General features: G+C 46.2%; 1 pseudogene; it reads left to right on the top strand.

The window, feature by feature from the left end:
• Positions 1-2,554: 2,554 nt before the first annotated feature.
• Positions 2,555-5,384, top strand: LOC135324363 (uncharacterized; annotated as a pseudogene).
• Positions 5,385-16,761: the final 11,377 nt, after the last annotated feature.

Genomic DNA, 16,761 nt, shown 5'->3' with positions numbered 1-16,761 from the left:
TTAATTGAACAAAGCAAGGAATTATACAAGGTAAGAACATTAAAGCGGCAACCACACATAACAAATAGAATATTAACTGTTTCACCCACAGTGCCCCCGGTAACCAGGACCACAAATCGCCACTCCAGCCGTTCCAGGTTTGGACGGGGACGTGGGCTCTTTTTCTGATATCTTTGGTTAATTGGAGAACTACTTCGCCTACATCATCTATCTCTAAACAACAGTTGGAAATATTCAATTTTCCACACACCCCTCCCTCTTCAGCTAACAGATAGTCTAAAACCATGTGGTGCTGAAGGATTGCCGTGCGCATCTGTTGGGACTGCCAAGTTAAAAGATCTATTGCATCCGCAGTTTTGTTGGTAATAATTTCCAAAGCCGCTTGTAGTCTGATTATTCGATTTAGGTTATAAATTGGTTCTCTCGCCCCCGATATTGGTTCATTGGGGTTCCAGGTTGCAGGCCCGTAATGTTGAATTATTCGTTCAGGAGGCCACTCATTATTCCCCCATTTTTGCGTCCCACCCAAATCTACCTTAATGGATCGCGTCTTACGGGCAACCCTTCTGTCTCCGAGGTTGTCATATACCTTTACGCCTAACTGAGGTCGGCCTGTTTCTGGTAAAAGGAAAAACAAAGGTCTGATAATCCCTATATAACAGATTCCCGACCACCCCGCGGGTAAAGATTTATATGCTGTGTGTCCACAGATCCAATAATGCCCCTTCTTAGCTCCGACACCCTGAGCAAATGGCCCATCTATCCCTGTTGGGAATTGAAAGTAAGTTGTGTCTCTGTCACCCAGAGGGCTGACAAATGTGACTGCCTCATCACCTATTCGGCCGGTACAATACCAAGCCCCAGAAGTGTCTTTCCATTCGCAGGTTCACTTGTAAGGGGGATAATTGGGTTGTCGGTGAATTACAGTTTCATTTTTATTTGACCAGTATCCCTCAAGTCCCCGATTGCGCCCCGTTTCATCTAGCCACATCCATAGGTAAAGATTCCTGTTTTTATCGAGAGGCTTACGAGTGAGTGTCCATCGACATTTACTTTCCCCCACTTTAATCCCTCCCTCCTGGGTACAATTTAAACAATATTGCCCCATTGCTGGAAATTGGATTGGCCAGGTCCCACTGTCGTCCCACGTGTCGTTCGCGGTTTGGCTATAATTGCTTACGATCTGGTCTGGGGTGAGGGATGTGGATGTCCACGGCCAGCTTGATAATCCTAGCGGTCCTCCGCAAACCCAGCAGTGGCTTAAATTGACAGTTTGGCTTACTGCTTTCGCCAGCAACACAAATTCGTTGTTCTCGAAGGGATTAAATGGGTTGGGGGAAGGTTGAGGGAGTGGTCGTTCGTCGCCTTCGTGGATGCATCCTTGAATCAGGATGGTCCAGAGCAGTAGGTGCATCTTGGTCAGATCGCCGCCCTTGAAAACAGAAATAAGAACAAACTCGCTCCTCGGGTCAGAAGGAGGGGATAATCCATTTTGTGTGAATCTTGTGGGTCTTTCCACTAGCATCTTTTGCTCTCCAAGTATATTTATTTATCGGGGTGTCTAATGTAAGCGGTACAGCTCCCACGGTGGGAAGTTCGACCAAAACAGGTTGGCCGGGGGAATGGGATGGAATATCAGAGGGATCGGAGCTCTGGGAGGCAGGTATGGTTGTTGGGGCTTGTGGACAAAATGCTGCAATTTTGGGACATCCATTTGTCCCCCAGCGGCTATTGACACCGGTCACTGCCTCCCCCACCCGCTCAGCCCATCCTGGTTTGTGCGGTTTTAAAAAGCGCTTGAGCAACCCGTTGGTTCGCTCCACAATCCCGTTCGCTTGCGGGTAGTATGGGGTGTGGAACACCCACGAAATCCCTTCCCGAGCCGCCCACTCCTGGACTATTTTCACAGTGAAATGTGAGCCATTATCAGACTGAATAGCCTGTGGTTTGGGAAAGGTTCCGAACCATTCCTTGAGGGCCCTCACCGTGTTCTCCCCGGTCGCCTTGGTGCAGGCCCGGGCTTGCACAAGTCCGGATACTATTTCGACTCCCACCAGCACATAACATTTCCCTGCTGATTTTCGGAAAGGCCCGATGTAGTCGACCTGCCAGGCCTCCCATAAGCCTTTTCCTTCCCTGAGGTGCAGGGGCTCGTTTTCTAGGGGGTGCCTGTCCAAACGGACACGGCATTGCTCGCAAGAAGATATGCAAGTTTTGCACTCCTCTCTAGTGACCGGCCATCCCCGAGCTTGTGCCTCGCGGAAGAGATCGTTGATCCCCGAGTGCCTCCTTTTTACGTGCAGCCACTCTAGTAAGTTGTGGCGGACAGATGAGTGAACTTTTGCCTTAAATATTTCTTGGTACATAAGGTGCAAGCAAACCATAACCCCAAACAAGCCATCTGTTCCCAGCGGAAACAGGACTGAGCTGCTGCGACGCCCGAAATGGTCTCCCTGCGACCACCCGGGACACACCGAGCCTGCGCTGAACCAGACCACGATCAGGCAGAGACTTTGGGACCTGGACTATAAATTACTGCTGCTTAGCACAACTTTTATAAAGCTTGCTTAGCATGAGTAGCTAAATTTGCTGAAGCCTTAGGCCGCACTCCCTAGTTCAGTGAGAAAGGGCCCCAGAGCTGGTGCAGGCAGGAAAGACAAGGGGGTTACCAGCAGTTTGCATTCCCATGCTTCACGCTCCGGGAGGAAGGATGTCAAGGCATTGAAGTGAGGCCTGCTTGGGCACCGGGACCCTGGGGAGCAGGGCCTCCTCTTGCTGCGGAAACACTGCTGATTGGGGGGTCTGGGCTATCTCGGGGTCCAGATCATATTCCCTTTGTCTGGACCTTGGGAAATAACACCTACCATCACTGCTGGGGAAGTAATAAATTGTCAGGGCTTTGAGAGATAAGGGCAAGACCCGAAGAATGAAAACGCATCTGTCAGCAGAAACCACAACGGTAAACAACCTACCTAGGGACCCAATAAGGAGCAGGAGACCCCAGACCTAAATATTACTATTGGTCCAAACTACTGCGTGAAGGGCGGAGAGCTTAGATTGGAAAGTATAATTGCCCAGGGATTTCTTTGTTCGGGGTCCCTCTTTGGAGGCACCCAACTCGAGCTGTAACTACTGCATGCATGTCATTACAATTTATTTATTTAATTTGCCTTGATTTGGCTCCGAACTTTTCAGCGGGAACCCAGGGTCGGACCCTGCTCGAGTTGTAATTACTGCACGCGCTTCACTAAAATTTACACCCAGGGTGAAGCAGACCAACAGGACGCCGCTGGATCCACGGGTGGTGATATCCCTTTCTCTCTCCCTCTCTCTCTCTCTCTCTCTCTCTCTCTCTCTCTCTCTTTTTCTCTCTCTCCTCCCCTTCGCCTTTCCCCACCTTTTCTCCCGACTCCGTGGAAAATAAAGTTAAAAGGTTGTACGATATGTGACTGGTTTTAGCGTCTTAATCTCGTCCTTGGGATCGTAACGAAACCCCCCCCGATATTGGATCGGGACATCTAATTGGCGTCACGGACAGGATCCCTTGAGATGAGAGTATCGTACAACCGTATGGTGTGCTGAGCGATTGTGTGTGAACGAGACGTACGAGCAAGTACGAAGCGAGTGCGGAGTTCCGATCCGCGGTTCCGCTCTCCCGCGAGGGAAGCGGCCGGAGACAAACGAAGCGTGAGGAAGGAGTGAATGGTGAGATCTTTAGTATACTAGTTTACGGTTTGGCCTCCTGAGGGTGTATAGGGGAAACTTGGATTTTAAGGTGTGACCCCCTCTGGATGAAATCCCCTTTGTAGGACACTTTTTGTAGTAGTTTACGGTTTGGCCTCCTGGGAGCGTATAGGGGAAACTTGGACTCCTTTAAGGTTTGGCCCTCTCAGGACGAAATCCCCTTTGTAGGATATGGCTGCTCAGAAGGCAGGCGATTTTTGTGAGGAAATCGAGAAATTGTATGACCTTTTGGAAGCACACCGTTCTCGTCCCTCACCCCCGGGACGAGACTGGGCACGGGACCATTGGTTCCAATTGCAAAGTGTAGTGGACCGAATAGCGGTCTTGCTAAAGTTAAGAGAGGAAAAGGAAAAGCTATTGTTTGTGCTGTGCTAGGAGCGTGCCTAGCAGCTGCGGTGGAGGACAGGAAGCAGGCACCTTGTCAGGCGGAGGCTGTGGCTGCCGCGCTGCAAGCGGCACTAGCGCCGCTGCAAGAACAATTATGGGAAACCAAGCAGGCGCTGGAGGAGGAGAAACACCAAAATCTGATACTGAAAGAGGAGCTAAGAAACCAGCTCCTGAGGGAGGCAGACACCCTCACCGAAACTGAGATGCTGCTCAAGGAGAAAGGGGTATGCCAAATTTACCCCCAAAGAGACCTAAAAAGATTAAAGGAGGCCGTAGACGCCCCCCCCCCGATATGTGCCCACTAATCAAAACGGAATATATATACGAGGACGACAGCGACAACCGCCCTCAGGTTGTTACCAAAGAAATCCCTTTCACAGCTACCGAATTGGCCAAGCTGCGAAAAGATTTTGCCAGAACGGCTAGGGAATCCGAAACTGAATATGTGTGGAGGGTATCCCTGTCGGGGGGACGGAATCCTGCTATCGGAAAAGGAGGCAGAGGGATATTGGGGCCCAGGCGTGTTCCTGACGACCGGCAATCGCCGAGCCCCGTGGTCCCTGACTCAGAGGGCTGCATATTGGGCGGGGGGGCTGAACCCTCTGGAAAGGGGGGATCCCCTAGCTATAACAGGTTCCATCCATCAATTGCTGGAAAGCGTACAAAAGGCAGCTTGTCTGCAAATGATGTACGATTGGGAACTCAAGCCGAGCCTGAGCTCTCCGATGTTATTGCCAGTAGATCCCGAGCGGATGACGCCCCTAATACGGGGACTTCCTGATTCCCTGAAACCTATTGGGATCCAATTGCAGGGGAGAATCCAAGATGTGCCCCGCGAGGAAAGAATCGCGGCTGCCCTGGAGGGGATGGTAACCCCCGAGCATGGGCGGCTAGGGAAAAAGGTGTGGACCTGGGGGGAGGTAGCCCAGGAATTGATCAATTATGGGAGGAAAGACGGGCCAGTCAGCCGGACTTACCAAAAAGTGGAAACTAGGGCTGTGCGGGTGGCAGAACCAGCAAACAAGCCACTGGCATTTTCTGGGAGGAGCCCAGACTTAGCCAGAAGAGAAAGATCCCTGACCCGGCAGGGACTATGGCAACTGGGGCTACAAAAAGGCGTGCCCCGAGACTTGATGGACGGGCTCCCGATCAAAAAACTAGAGCTCCTGGTACGGAGGTGGTCTGGACAGGGACCCCCCCACCAGACTGAAACCACCTTCCGCAGCGGTGTTAAAGGTGGGGGAGGGGTTTGAGGGGGACGAAAGGGAGGCGGAAAACTAGCTCCTCCGTCCCCTCAGGGTGAGGGGGGAGGCGGAGGGTGGATGTTTATAAGACAACTCGCCTGCAATAACAAAGGAGATTTATTAATCACTGTAGCAGTGGGGCTGAAGAAAAGGCCCGTAACCTTTTTAATCAATACAGGGACCTCGCCCCCTGACGGGGTGGCTCAGAGACCCTCCGTACTTCCGTAACGGAAGGAGCCGCTAAAGTATCAAATATACTTGGAGAGCAAAAGATGCTAGTGGGAAAACCCACTAGATTCACATAAAATGGATTATCTCCTCCTTCTGACCCGAGGAGCGAGTTTGTTCTTATTTCTGTTTTCAAGGGCAGCGATCTGACCAAGATGCACCTACTGCTCTGGACCATCCTGATTCAAGGACGCATCCACGAGGGTGATGAACGACCACTTCCCCTACCTTCCCCCAACCCATTTAATCCCTTCGAGAACAACAAATTTGTGTTGCTGGCGAAAGCAGTAAGCCAAACTTTCAATTTAAGCCACTGCTGGGTTTGCAGAGGACCGCTAGGATTATCAAGCTGGCCGTGGACATCCACATCCCTCACCCCAGACCAGACCGGATGGATGGGCCATTTGCTCAGGGCGTTGGAGCTAAGAAAGGGCATTATTGGATCTGCAGACACACAGCATGTAAATCTTTACCCGCGGGGTGGTCGGGAATTTGTTATATAGGGATTATCAGACCTTTGTTTTTCCTTTTACCAGAAACAGGCGGACCTCAGTTAGGCGTAAAGGTATATGACAACCTCGGAGATAGAAGGGTTGCCCGTATGACGCGATCCATTAAGGCAGATTTGAGTGGGACGCAAAAATGGGAGAATAACGAGTGGCCTGCTGACATACCCCCTGGAGGCCACAATCCAGTGGAAAAGTGGAAAGAATGAATCAAACAATTAAGAGACAGGTAGGACAATCAGCACCAGATATAAGGAGAAAGCTTCAGAAAGTAGATGGTATGTCGGGGATGTTAATATAAGGTGTACAATAACAGGGAAGAAGTAGAGAGAAAGGAAAAACAAAAGGAGAAACTGAAAGATAAGGGGCAAAATGCTGCAGTCTTGGCAGCTGCATTTGTCCAGGCACAAACTCCCTCTCAGGGAAGGGGTTTTCCGAAAGGACAAGGACGTGGAAGAAGGCATAGAGTAGGAGGGAATTTGGGAAATAGAATTCCACTGAGGAGAGATCAATGTGCAATTTGCAGGGGGAAGGGGCACTGGAAAAATGAGCGCCCGAAGAGACAATCAGATCATTGGAAACCTCAGTCTGCATCTGTTCCAGAGGCAGATTTGCTCATGATTGGTACAGAAGATTCAGACTGATGGGGACCGGGGGTTGAGAAATTGGATTAGTGATCTTTTAACTCAACAGTCCCAACAGATGCGCAAGGCAATCCTTCAGCACCACATGGTTTTAGACTATCTGTTAGCTGAAGAGGGAGGGGTGTGTGGAAAATTGAATATTTCCAACTGTTGTTTAGAGATAGATGATGTAGGCGAAGTAGTTCTCCAGTTAACCAAAGATATCAGAAAAATAGCCCACGTCCCCGTCCAAACCTGGAACAGCTGGAGTGGCGATTTGTGGTACTGGTTACCGGGGGCACTGTGGGTGAAACAGTTAATATTCTATTTGTTATGTGTGGTTGCCGCTTTAATGTTCTTACCTTGTATAATTCCTTGCTTTGTTCAATTAATCCGACACGTTGTGTCAAATATGCAATTTGTTCCTACCACCTCACCCGATGGCATAAAGAAAATCCGTGCCATCCATCAGCCACAGCCACACACAGTACCCATCATTTAAACCCATTCCCAGTTTATCCTGAAGGAGGAAATTGCATATTAACATCCACAATGCGTTTGCCAGCTGTTTTATACCTGTTGTAACAATCACTTACCTTGTTAACTCAGTTTTGATGTTTGTTCTGTGAAGTTAAATGTTGTTAAAGTTGTTAAAGAATAAGCTTGCATTGAGCAAGACCTCTGTTTAATCATTGTTAAGCACCTCCTTTTTTTTTTTTCCCCTTTTATTCTTCCCGCGACTTGTTAAAAAACTGTTCATAACTACCGTGAGCGCTTCTACCTTTTCTATACTTCCTTCTGATCTCTCTTTCTATCTCCTATCACCACTGTGGACGAAGGCTATGAAGACTTCAGGAAGGAGACGTACCAATCAATGTTTAAGTCACGGGGTGGTGTGGCGGACAGATGAGTGAACTTTTGCCTTAAACATTTCTTGGTACATAAGGTGCAAGCAAACCATAACCCCAAACAAGTCATCTGTTCCCGGCGGGAACAGGACTGAGCTGCTGCGACGCCCAAAATGGTCTCCCTGCAACCATTCAGGACACACCGAGCCTGCGCTGAACCAGACCACGATCGGGCAGAGACTTTGGGACCTGGACTATAAGTTACTGCTGCTTAGCACAACTTTTATAAAGCTTGCTTAGCATGAGTAGCTAAATTTGCTGAAGCCTTAGGCCGCACTCCCTAGTTCAGTGAGAAAGGGCCCCAGAGCTGGTGCAGGCTGGAAAGACAAGGGGGTTACCAGCAGTTTGCATTTCCATGCTTCACGCTCCGGGAGGAAGGATGTCAAGGCATTGAAGTGAGGCCTGCTTGGGCACCGGGACCCTGGGGAGCAGGGCCTCCTCTTGCTGCGGAAACACTGCTGATTGGGGGGTCTGGGCTATCTCGGGGTCCAGATCATATTCCCTTTGTCTGGACCTTGGGAAATAACACCTACCGTCACTGCTGGGGAAGTAATAAATTGTCAGGGCTTTGAGAGATAAGGGCAAGACCCGAAGAATGAAAACGCATCTGTCAGCAGAAACCACAACGGTAAACAACCTACCTAGGGACCCAATAAGGAGCAGGAGACCCCAGACCTAAATATTACTATTGGTCCAAACTACTGCGTGAAGGGCGGAGAGCTTAGATTGGAAAGTATAATTGCCCAGGGATTTCTTTGTTCGGGGTCCCTCTTTGGAGGCACCCAACTCGAGCTGTAACTACTGCATGCATGTCATTACAATTTATTTATTTAATTTGCCTTGATTTGGCTCCGAACTTTTCAGCGGGAACCCAGGGTCGGACCCTGCTCGAGTTGTAATTACTGCACGCGCTTCACTAAAATTTACACCCAGGGTGAAGCAGACCAACAGGACGCCGCTGGATCCACGGGTGGTGATATCCCTTTCTCTCTCCCTCTCTCTCTCTCTCTCTCTCTCTCTCTCTCTCTCTTTTTCTCTCTCTCCTCCCCTTCGCCTTTCCCCACCTTTTCTCCCGACTCCGTGGAAAATAAAGTTAAAAGGTTGTACGATATGTGACTGGTTTTAGCGTCTTAATCTCGTCCTTGGGATCGTAACGAAACCCCCCCCCCGATATTGGATCGGGACATAAGTACTCCCAGTTTTCTTGTACCTGGGCACTTTGTAACAGAGCTAACCGAGCTAATTCGTCTACTTCAGCATTCCACCGGCCTGCTGGGGTATGGTCTTGTTGGTGGGAAGCCACCCATGCCACCGCAAATTCCCCCCATCTTGCAATTGCAAGGATATCTTGCCACCTCTCCTTCTGCCAGACTGGTATTCTGTTAACCTCCCAGCCGTTTTGCTCCCAAAAAGGAAGCCATTCCGTGCAGCCTTTGAACACCGCATATGAGTCCGTGTAGATGTGTACAGGGGAAGTAGCCTGGCTTTCATGTTGGAATACGCTCCACACTGCAACCAGCTCTCCCACCTGTGCACTGCCCTCTCCCTCTGTAATGATCTGCTCCTTAGTCCCCACTTGGAGCGCCACAGCCCGGTATCTCCAGGTTTTCCCTTCCCGCTTTGAGGAAGCATCTGTGAACCATGCATTTAGGATCTGATTGGAAAATGGGGGAGCTACTTGAATCACAGGGGGAAGTTGGGGGGTTTCTTTATCCAAGTCTGCTTCGTCTTGTATGTTTAATACTTTAGCGGCTCCTTCCGTTATGGAAAAGGTTTCGCAATAATGTTCTATTTGTGCGTACCATTTTCGTATGGAGGCTCTCTGAGCCACCCCGTCAGGGGGCGGAGTCCCTGCCAGGACCGCTTTGGTCACTTTAAACGGACCTCGGAGAACTATGGGTTGCTTTCAAATAGTCCGTTTGTTGTCCGAAAAGCGGATTCGTTGCCCGGTGTGCAATGAGCCAATAATTACACACTCAGGAGAGACATTTATTTATTTATTTCAGAGTTGCGCAAGCCTGGGTGCTCGGTGGTCTCCCACAAATCGAGCTCACGCCCCCCAACTTTTCAGGTAGCATTTATACAATCAAATTTGCCATATTTGTGACTTCCTTCCTTTTTCACACTGATTGGTTAATGATTTCTTCACATTTCCCTGGGTCCCACCCCTGCTTCTCAAGGTCCTGATCAATTAATTAACACTGCCCCAGCTGGGTCAGTAGGTGTTATCTTCCAAGGCCCTGAGGAAGAAGACATAATCCAGACCCCTTAATCATCACTGTTTTAACAGTGAGAGGAAGCTTTTTGCTTCCCAAGGTCCTGGCGTCCAAACAGGCCTTATTTCTCAGCCTTGGCATCCTCCCTTCTGGAGAGTGGGGCACAGGAATGCAGACTGCTTGTAACTCCCTTATCTTTCCAGCCTGCACCAGCTCTGAGGCCTTTTCTTAACGAACTAGGAGCGCGGCCTAAGGCTTCAGCAAATTCAGCTACTTATGCTAAGCAAGTGTGCGGCTACTTATGCTAAGCAAATTCTATCTAAGATAGAAGTTATCCAAATCTACCTACTTTAAACATTCTTTCTGAGCTTCTCAGGGTTGTCTTGTAACAATTCCCCCCTTTGAGACTTATATGATCATTTTCATATTAGTCTCACTCTTTTAAAATCTTTCCCATATTAGTTTCATATAACACTTAGAAATACATTGAATCACTACATAAACGCATACAAAAATTACTAGCACCAATCCTAGAATTGTTAAACATTTTTTAACCCATGAGCTCACATCAGGGAACCAGGAAGTCAACCATTTCCATGTTTCTTCAAATCCGAAAGAAGTATCATCTTTCTGAACCCCATGTAAGATTTCAGTCTGCTTCCAGATTTCATTTAGATCGGTAGAAATTCTCCCGCTTTGATCCACATATACACAGCAACTAGTATTTATTACTGTACATACTCCTCCCTGAGATGCCAATAACATATCTAGAGCCATCCTGTTTTGGGTGCTTATTTTAGCAATTTCTGAAACCTCCTCTTGTAAAGCTGCAATGGCATCAGAGGTTTTATTCCCTATTTTTTCAATAACTGCTGAAATATTTACTATTGCTTTTTCAAGTTCACTCACTCCCAATTGTGGAAACAGCCACCTTACGAATGACTGAAACCTAGTAGGTCGATCTATTAAAGGATTATTGACCCTCTTTTGTCTCCTCATGAATGTTCTTAGCCAGGATTTTTGATATTTATTACTCAATTCTTTTCTTATAGTAACATTAGGGATTATTGCCCCTAAAGTACACGTCCCTGACCAATTAGGAGGTAGCACTTTTCGTGCCTTGTTCCCACACAACCAATACCATCCACTACCTTTGGGAACACGCCACCCATTTAGTTCCTTACTTGGCCATTTATAACCTATTTCAGGTATATGAGAGCAATTTTTATAACCTCCCACCTTAATGGCTCCAGTACAGTTGATCGGTTGCTTTCCATAGGGTACAGTTTTTTTCCCACCATCTATTACTATTATTACATCTTCGGACACATTGATAATAATCTCCTGTCACACTCTGGACTTCCCATTCCTGTTCGGTTGTTTCATTATATTTCGTTTGATCACTATCATTTCTTATCTGTTTCATAAATTCCATAAAGGAAAAATTAAGAGGCACTCCAATTAGGGGGAAGCCCTTGTTGGAATGTTCAGGGAAGTGGGTACACACCCAGCAATCCTTCTGGTTAATTATCTTCATAGATTTTGTAATTACTTCCAAATGGAGATTATGGCTCCAAAATCCTTCCTGGTTCCCTTTAATTGTTTGGCTCAGGTAACTTAGAAAAACTAACCACCACATTTCTCCCCTGGTTATTTGGGAGAACATCATTTTTACACAGATACCATAGATACCATAACAACAATATTAACCCTATTCCTAACAAACAGATTAAAGCAATTCTTTCCTGAATACAATCTAAATTTAAAACCGATTCGCTTTCAATACAACTCATATATCTTTATATATTTTTAACTTTAAAGGTTGAACTTGTTCAGCTTTCCACGTCTCTCGAGGTACTGCTTTCACTCGGGTGTAGTGGATCCAGGAATCAATTCCCTGCAGTTTCACAGCAGTATTTGTTGTTAGCAGTACAAGATACGGTCCCCTCCACTTTTCTACCAATGGCTCGTCCTTCCAGGTCCGAAGATACACTTGATCTCCCGGCTGGAATGAATGTACAGGTGAATCTAAAAGTACAGGAGATCTTAACTGGATGTACCTACGGAGAGAAGTAAGAACCTTTGCCATAGACAAGAGATAATCACTTAAAATTTGATCGCCCTTAATGTGCATTTGAACTTCATTTCCAGTTAAATTTACAGTGTAAGGTTTACCATACAGAATCTCAAATGGACTAACTTTCTCCCTAACCCTTGGGGTTATTCTGATTCTTAATAATGCCAGAGGTAAAACATCAGTCCATTTCATCTGAGTCTCCTGACACAATTTTCCTACCTGTCTCTTAATTGTTTGATTCATTCTTTCCACTTTTCCACTGGATTGTGGCCTCCAGGGGGTATGTAAGGCCCATTTAATTTGTAGTATTTTTGAGATTTGCTGTACTATTTCTGCTATAAAATGAGGTCCCCTATCTGAAGAAAACCCTTCTGGTACCCCAAATCTTGGTATAATTTCTTTTAATAACATTTTTACCACCTCCCTGGCTTTATTGGTACGACACGGGAAAGCTTCAGGCCATCCTGAAAAGGTGTCAACAATTACCAACAAATATTTATATCCATTACATTTTGGTAATTCAGAAAAATCAATTTGCCAGTAATCCCCGGGCATGAAGCCCCTTTTTACTTCCCCTGGGGGGGGCTTCTTCTGAATCTTGGGATTATTTCTAAGACAGATTTCACATTTTTGTGTAATACCTTTTGCAATTATTAGCATACTGACTCCCACAGCAAATCTTTTAACTGTTTCAACCAGTGACTCGGCTCCCATGTGGGTGCTATCATGTATTTGCTTCATCAGCTTCTTCATTATCGGCAAAGTTACCACACATTGTCCAGTAGATGTCACCCACCATCCTTCGGGAGTTTTTATGCATTTCAGTATTTCTGCTAATTTATTTTCTTTTTCAGTGTATACTGGAATTTCCATTTTTAACATTCTTTCTGGAACTAACGCTGCCACCGACACGGATAATGCTGCCCTTTTTGCAGCCTCATCGGCCCTTTTGTTCCCTTTAACTATGTCAGTCTGTCCGGACTGGTGCGCTTTGCAATGCATTACTGCTCTTTCTTTGGGTTTATTAACTGCTTTGAGTAGTCCCATAATCTCCTTACTGTATTTTATAGGATTCCCTTGAGAAGATAGCAATCCTCTTTCTTTCCAAATTGCGCCATGGGCATGTATAACCCCAAAGGCGTATTTTGAATCTGTAAACACATTAGTTCGTTTTCCCTCTGATAATTCCAGAGCCCAGGTCAAAGCAATCAGTTCTGCTTTCTGGGCAGATGTATTTGCTGGTAGGGATCTCGCTTCGATTTCTCCTTCCAAAGTGACAACAGCGTATCCAGCCCTTCTTTCTCCCTTTACTATAAAACTGCTCCCATCGGTAAATAATTCCCAGTCTGGATTCTGCAACGGAATATCTCTCAAATCTGGACGGCTGGAATATACTCGCTCAATAGTTTGCAGACAGTCATGAGCCAACCTCCCCTCTTCATGGAGTGGTAATAGAGATGCCGGATTAAGGGTATTAGACACCTTCATGGTTACATCTTCTTGCTCAAGTATCACTGCCTGGTACTGCACCATCCTACTTGGGGATAACCAGTGATGCCCTTTTTGTTCTAAAACTGCTGCAACAGCATGTGGCACATAAACAGTCACTTTTTGTCCCAATGTCAATTTTCGTGCCTCTTGTATTAACAGCACAGCAGCTGCAACTGCTCTGAGGCATCCTGGCCACCCTGCACTCACTTTATCCAGCTGTCTTGAAAAATAAGCCACAGGTCTTTTCCAATTTCCTAAAGTCTGTACAAGTACTCCCAAAGCCTGGTGCCCTCTCTCATGTACATAAAGCTCAAATGGCTTTGTTAGGTTCGGAAGTCCTAATGCAGGGGCACTCATGAGAGCAATCTTGATTTCATCAAATCCTTTTCGGCACTCTGGAGTCCACTCCAGCAAGTCTCCCGGCCCCTTAACAGCTTCATATAAAGGCTTTGCCATTAATCCAAAATTAGGTATCCACAGGCGACACCACCCAGCCATTCCTAAAAATCCCCTGAGTTCTCTTTTTGATTTTGGGGGGGCGATCTGACAAATCGCTTCTTTTCTTTCGATTCCTAATTTTCTCTCCCCCTGGGATATTTCAAATCCTAGATAGATTACGCTTTCCTTCATGATCTGTACTTTTTTCCGAGATACCCTGTATCCCGCTGTTCCCAAAAAATTTAATAAACTGATGGTTGTTTCTCTACATTCTTCAATAGTGTCTGCCCCCAGTAAGATATCGTCCACATACTGTAATAAGGTAGTGGTCTCTTTCTTACCTTGCCATAATTCTAATTCTTTTGCAAGTACATTACCAAAAATTGTAGGACTGTTCTTGAATCCTTGAGGGAGTACTGTCCAGCACAACTGCATTTTGCGTTTCGTTGTAGGACTTTCCCACTCAAAGGCGAATAATTGCTGACTTTGTTCCTCCAAAGGGATGCAGAAGAAAGCATCTTTTAAGTCCAATACTGTAAAATAGACATTGGAATCATTTATCGTCATTAACAAAGTGTATGGATTGGGTACCACCGGGTGCACATCAGTCACTATCTGGTTAATAGCTCGCAAATCCTGTACTAGACGATATTCTTGTGAATGTGGTTTTCTTACAGGCAGGATTGGAGTATTGTACTCGGATTGACATTCTCGCAACAGTCCATACTTTAAGAAATTATTAATCATAGGCTCCAGTCCAACACGGGCCTCTAACTTCATGGGATACTGTTTTCGCCTTACCGGTTTAGCTCCTTGTTTTAATTCCACCTTTACCGGTTCTGCACATCTGGCTCTTCCAGGTTTCTCCATTGCCCACACAAAAGGGATTACTGCGTCCATTACTTCAGAGGGAATTTCGCTTGGTCCATCCTCCACCTGTTCGGAATCCAGTGCTTTCTGCAACATATATGCTTGTGCCTTCCAGGCGTTACTTTGTGGAATGTGCACCTTAACTTTGTTTTGATCAAAGGTTATCTGTGCCCCCAGTTTATTCAGTAAATCCCTCCCCATTAGGGGTAATGGGCATTCTGGCATGTATAAGAATTCATGTGTTAACACCTTATTTCCTATTTCACATTTAATTGGTTGACAGAAAGGTTTGACCTCTCGCTTTCCCGTGGCCCCAATTACTGGCATAGAGAATTTACCCATTGGTCCCTTACAGCTATTTAGTACTGAATATGCTGCTCCGGTGTCTACTAAAAATTTAACTGTTTCGTTCCCCAGCTTTACTGAAACCAGGGGTTCGGCTGGGGAATCCAATTCCTCAACCCCCGGTCCCCGTCAGTCTGAATCCTCTGTACCAATCATGAGCAAATCTGCCTCTGGAACAGATGCAGACTGAGGTTTCCAATGATCTGATTGTCTCTTCGGGCACTCATTTTTCCAGTGCCCCTTCCCCCTGCAAATTGCACACTGATCTCTCCTTAGCGGAATTCTATTTCCCAAATTCCCTCTTACTCTATACCCTCTTCCACGTCCTTGTCCTTTCGGAAAACTCCTTCCCTGAGAGGGAGTTTGTGCTTGGGCAAATGCAGCTGCCAAGATTGCAGCATTTTGCCTCTTATCTTTCAGTTTCTCCTTTTGTTTTTCCTTTCTCTCTACTTCTTCCCTGTTATTGTACACCTTATATGCAATTTCTATTAATTGCGATATTGACATCCCCGACATACCATCTACTTTCTGAAGCTTTCTCCTTATATCTGGTGCTGATTGTCCTACAAATAATGTAGTAAAAGTTATTTTATTTGCTTCGTCCTCGGGATCCAAGTCTGTCCATTTTCGGGCAGTTTCACATAACCGCTCGTAAAATGCCGAGGGATCCTCATTCTTACCCCGTGCGACTTGATATAGTTTTGCAATATTTTTGGGCCTAGGCACTCCATGCTTTACCCCATATAATATTAACTGTTGGTACTGTTTAGTCATTAACCTGCCTGCCCCTGTGTTTTGATCCCAACCCGGTTCCCGGGTCGGCATAAAACGGTCTGGTCCGTCTCTGGCATTTTGTCTTTCATTCTCCTCTTGAGCTTTATCTAATACCATTCTTTTCTCCTCCGGTGAAAGCAAAGTATTTAAAAGCACCTGTAAATCCTGCCAATCTGGATTATGATTTTCAATTATCATTTTAAAGGATTGATACATCTTTTCTGGATTTTCTCGGTACGACCCGGCAGACTCCTTCCAATTCATTAAATCTGTAGTTGAAAAAGGGACCTTCACATACACAGGCATCCCGTCTGGTCCGACTGCTTGACGCAGCGGGGCCTGAATCACGGGATTTTGTTGAGCCCGAGTGGCCCGAGTTCTGCCTGCAATCGGGCTACATGCCTCACTTCCCTTATTTCTGCTATTAACACTATCTTGATCTCTTTCAGGAGAGACCAATAATTGTACATCCTCTTCCTCATCACCCGCTTTTAAACATCTTTTCCCAATGCTACAAGCAGAGCAACACCAAGGCATTTTCTCTTTGTTTCCCATCATCATTAACACATTTGAATCAGAAATCAACAGCTTACATTTTTTTCTAGTTTCATGATCATTTCTCAGAGAGAAGAACAAATCTACATATGGGACCTCATCCCATTTGTTCTGTCTTCTGCAAAACAACATAAGTTGCAAGATTGTATTATAGTTTAGCGTTCCCATTTCTGGCCATTTTTCCTCATCCTCCAGTTTATACATTGGCCACCACTGAGTACAGTATTCCTTTCATTTTCTCCTTGTTAAAGGATTCCCACCAAACTTCCTCCAATGTTTCAGGATGCATCCTAAAGGAGAACAGGAGGATACCCCCACAGATTGTCCTGTTCCCATATTACCACCCTTAAAAGAA

This window comes from Dromaius novaehollandiae, chromosome W (assembly GCF_036370855.1).
Source record: "Dromaius novaehollandiae isolate bDroNov1 chromosome W, bDroNov1.hap1, whole genome shotgun sequence".
NCBI classification, from domain to species: domain Eukaryota; kingdom Metazoa; phylum Chordata; class Aves; order Casuariiformes; family Dromaiidae; genus Dromaius; species Dromaius novaehollandiae.
The sequence above is the reverse complement of the archived record's forward strand: the minus strand, read 5'-3'. Positions and strand labels throughout refer to the sequence as shown.